This window comes from Penaeus chinensis, chromosome 39 (assembly GCF_019202785.1).
Source record: "Penaeus chinensis breed Huanghai No. 1 chromosome 39, ASM1920278v2, whole genome shotgun sequence".
NCBI lineage: Eukaryota > Metazoa > Arthropoda > Malacostraca > Decapoda > Penaeidae > Penaeus > Penaeus chinensis.
In genome coordinates, this window is record NC_061857.1 from 12,736,395 (window position 1) to 12,741,394 (window position 5,000).

Sequence of the window (5,000 nt, forward strand, 5' to 3'; positions counted from 1 at the left end):
GCGTGTGTGTGTGTGTGTGTGTGTGTGGATAGATAAATATATTAGATATATAGGTAGATAGATATAGATATGTTTATATACCTATAAGTATAACAGTTTTTATAACTCCGAAATAAACTCCGAATGAAATATGATTATTACTCCGCCTTATATTATCTTCTCCCGTTCCCAAAATGTAAGAAAAAGCGTCTCCCGGAATCGCAATCTCATTTCAAGGCTAAGGAGACAGACAAGCCATTATTTAGTCTTGCTTTGATAAACGGCAGCGTTGAGGACTAGGAGGATATTGGGGGAAAGTGAAAGGTGGGGAGGAAAGGAGGGCTGGAAGGGAGGAAGATTGAAGGTGCTTGGAGAAAGAGAAAAAAAAAAGGGGGAAAGGGAAAAAAATATAGTTTTTGTGATAAAAGGAGAGAAAAAAAAGTATGTTAGTTGGTCGGGAAAAGAGGGAAATTGAGGTTGGAAAGTGGAAAGTGGAGGTGAAAAGGTCAATCACATGTCGCTGGTAGAGGACGGGGAATGAATTTATTTCTCTCTCTTTTTTCTCATTTTCTTTCTCTCTCTTCCCTCTCTCTCTCTCTCTCTCTCTCTCTCTCTCTCTCTCTCTCTCTCTCTCTCTCTCTCTCTCTCTCTCTCTCTCTCTCTCCTCTCTCTGTCTGTTTCTGTCTCTGTCTTTGACTCTCTCTCTCTCTCTCTCTCTCTCTCTCTCTCTCTCTCTCTCTCTCTCCTCTCTCTCTGTCTGTCTCCGTCTCTGTCTTTGACTCTCTCTTTCTCTGTCTCTTTCTCTTTCTCTCTCTCTCTCTCTCTCTCTCTCTCTCTCTCTCTCTCTCTCTCTCTCTCTCTATCTCTCTCTTTTCCCATTTTCACCGTTTTTTTTCCTTTTGTCATTTTATTTCCCCCCCCCCCTCTCTCTCTCTCTCTCCCTCTCTATCTATATATATATATATTTATATATATACACCTCTCTCTCTCTCTCTCTCTCTCTCTCTCTCTCTCTCTCTCTCTCTCTCTCTCTCTCTCTCTCTCTCTCTCTCCCTCTCTCTCTCTCTCTCTCTCTCTCTCAAGAAAGGAAATTTGATATTCCAGAAATATGGAGTTTCTTCTTCTTTTTTTGTCCAAATTCGTGTCGTTCTGCACAAAAATGATGGATATTCGTTTGACTGTTTCTCTCTCTCACTCGGAAATTACCAGAGTAAAGTCGTTACTACATACCGACCTGGAAAAGAAGAGGAGAGGGCATAGTGAGAACTTTGCACTAGAATTACCGCACGTTTATTTCCTGTTCTGAAATCCGACCATTATAGAGAGAGAAAGCATGCCTAAAAAGCGAAAAGGATAAATAAACAGAACACTGATAAATAAAAAGCAAAAAAAAAAAGAAAAACGTAGGTATTAAAGTTCCAGGAATATTGAAAAGAGTAATTTGAGCTCTGCTGCCAACACGAAACGACGAAGCTCTCCAGCAAGACAAGTACAAAAGCCTTGAAATAGCGTTACTTGTCGAGCATGGTATGTGGACAGAATAGCCTCTCTATTGCCGACTACCTCACTCGACTGCCGCACTGCACGAGTTACTCTGTATGCAAACCGTGTCATGGAAGTCTGTCAGTTTATACGTACGTTCGTTTATCTGGTTCTCTCCTCTTTTGGTTTGTTTTTGTTTTATTCTTTATTTTCTGTTTTTGTTTTTTTACTGATGGTCACCTCTCTCGTTCGCTCTCTTTGTTTCTCTGTCGCTTTTATCTTGTTTCTGTCCGGGTGGTTCTCTGTAATCCATTTTCTGTTTTCTGTTTCTTCGTTTTCGACATTATTCCCTCTCTTCTTTTCTCCTCTTCTTTTCTGTGTGTGTGTGTGTGTGCGTGCGTGCGTGCGGGTGTGTGTGTGTGTGTGTGTGTTTGTGTGTGTGTGTGTGTGTGTGTGTGTGTGTGTGTGTGTGTGTGTGTGTGTGTGTGTGTGTGTGTGTGTGTGTGTGTGTGTGTGTCTTTCTGTCAGTCAGTCGGTCAGTGTGTGTGTGTGTGTGTGTATGTGTGTGTGCATGTACGCATTACAAGGAGTATGTTAGTAATAACACACGTTACACAGATCCTTTTCTATCGTGCGTTCGCTATTCACAACACCTTTGAAAAATAGAATTATCATTACCTCAGTATAGACAATTTTTCCTATAATCAAGACAGAGAAGTTAAAAAAAAAAAAAAAAAAAAATGCAAGAAAAAAAAGAAAGTAATTAATAAAGACACAAAGAAATTGATACAAAAAAAAAAGAAAGAAAGAAGATAGAAAAGAAGAAAAGGAGAAAGAGAAATGATAAGGAAGACAGAGACGGAGATCAAAAAGAAGACAACAGGAAAGGAATAACGTCGGAGCGAAGGTCAAGAAAGATCGACCCGGAAAGGCATTAGAAGAGCAGCCAATAAAATTAACCAAAGGAAGTGGAAAAGACAAATGACCTCCTCGTCATCCTGAATCTCAAAAAAAAGTTAAAAAAGGAAATATAGGAAAGAGAAAAAGTGGGAAAAAAAGAGAAGAGAAAGACAAAAAATAAAAAGAGAAGAAAGAAGGAAGGAAAAATATAGAAAGAAAAAGAAAAAGGGAAACAAAACAGAAAAGAAAAGAAACAGAAAAAGGGGGGGGGGGGGAAGAAAAAGAAGAAGAAAAAAAAAAAAAAGCAATCTGTAGGTCGTTTACGGTCTGTGATCATCCTGCGATTGTTCCGTTGGGATGTTTTTTCACTCAAAAGGAAAACTTTATATGGGCTTTTGTTTTCTCGTCTGACTCAAATATATGGAACGAAAATAGTTGCTTTCACGTATCGTCGATTTTCCTAATTTATGTATTTATCTTTACGCATTGCTTTTGAATTTAGTTGTAAGTGGTATTTCTACGTTTATTTTTTCTTCCTTTTCTTCATCCCTGTCGTTGAAATCTCTATTTTAAGCAGCTTACAGATGTTAACTTTATCCTAGCTGTAAACTTTATCTATATTCGTATTGATATATTGTATTTCTTTCTTATGTTTACGAAGTCAGTTATGTGTGGTATATTTCTTTTGGATTTCATTTTATTCCTTTGCAAAAAAAAAAAAAAAAATGTCCCGAGAATAGCTGCAACATCAATTATATATTCATTACACTTTTCAACATGTTACTTTAATTCCAGTCATAATGGATTTTTTTTTTCTTTTCTTTCTTCATTTCATTTCTCATTCCCTGATTCCAAACAACCTGCAAACGTTAACCAATTTACCTGGAGACTATCCCCTCTCGAGCGTCGCCGAAACAACAGAATGCCACAGCTCAATTAGGATACAACGCCAAGTGAAGGGAATAAAACGTGTTTAATCGCACACTCGGCATTCCGCCAACGAGGTTCTCAATGCAAGCCCGGCATTAGGTTCACCGGTTGCTGTGCTGCCGAGGTTGCATGGGAACACGTCATGGAGGGCCTCTAACTAGGGTATAATGTGGCTGATATTCTAACCAAGCGACTGTACGGGAAGTAAACTCAATGGTCATGCACATACAAAGCGTCTGCCGAATCGACACTACGCATGCTAATATGGAGAAGACTGCTGGTTCAAGCAGAGTGCGTAGAGAGCGAGGCTTTTTTGGGGGGAGCTTGGCATGTTAAGGTACAGGAAAATATAAAATTGTATTTAGCTTTTTTTCCTTCTTCTCTTTTCTTTGTTTGGTTTCCTTTTTTTTTTTTTTCGTTTTACTTCTTTACTTTCGCAAACTAGATTCCTTGCGAAGATCCAATTATATGAACAAGAGATCGAGTCTCTTTGCTTGAGGACGTCAGGAACCATGGAAACAGAAATGGTTAGTTTGCTTTGTTTGCCTTCGTTTGTGATGCTGAGTTACGCTTTTTATTTCCACAAGAATGTTGTTATATGAATGAAATATATTTCATGAGACTTTAAGGTAATTAAAAGGTGGAATGGCATTTTTCTTTACTATTCCTTATTTCTTTAAATTTAGGATTCAGTTTTACGCCAATTTTTCACAAATCCTCTAAGAAAACGCAGACATATAAACGAGGATAACTTGACAGAATACAGAGAAGTAAGACCAACGGTCACCGAGAGAGGAGAGACACTGCAAAAGTATGAGTGAGGGCAATGGCAGAGAAACTTGGGTTAGACTTTTTTAAAACCCTTTTTCCCCCTCTTGCCAAATCCCTTCGCAACATCACTTTTACTGCTTCAGCCAACGAACGTCCAGGCCAACGGAGAGAGTGCAATAACAAAGCTCTTGATTCGTTCACACTCCACTTGCTTTACGTGTTTCCATTTATCAAAACGACTGCATGACCCTGATCTAATCCCTTCCTCCTGAGCTATTCATTCCTTCTGGAATTATGCCTTAAACTCTAACCCTCTTATTACCTCCTCGTTCTTTGCTTCTTGACACACATCGTAAAATCATTTGAAAGTTCTCCCTCTCAGAGGATGTATCACAGGAGCGTAAAACCAGTTTATTTTCCTTATTTTTTGTTCTCCTTAATGGTAAGGGTATTCGAGATCACTTTCTCCAGTGACAGTAGGAATTTATCGTTGCTTTATACTGATTTATCCATGCATTTCTATTCTCGTAGTGTGATCGATACATCCTCATATTTTCTCAATACACGTATATCGTTCCCGAACAATTACTCTTCCTCCATACATTTTCCCAGTATTGAGGAAGCGATCGATGTCTCTCTCTTTTTTCTCTGATAAAGAAGAGGCTCCTTTAGAGCTAGGAAGGGGCCTTTACATGCGAAGAAAGGAACAGGAAACGAGATGAGTTTCTCTCGAGGTGATGTATGACACGAGGCCAGAGTGCTTGATCGGGAGAACCAAGTTACAAATGAGGGTTTTGGAAGGATATAATAAATATTCCTTTGAGGTTTGTGTGCACAAACACACATTCACACACACACTCACACACACACACACACTCACACTCACACTCACACTCACACTCACACTCACACACACATAAACACAGACACACACACAC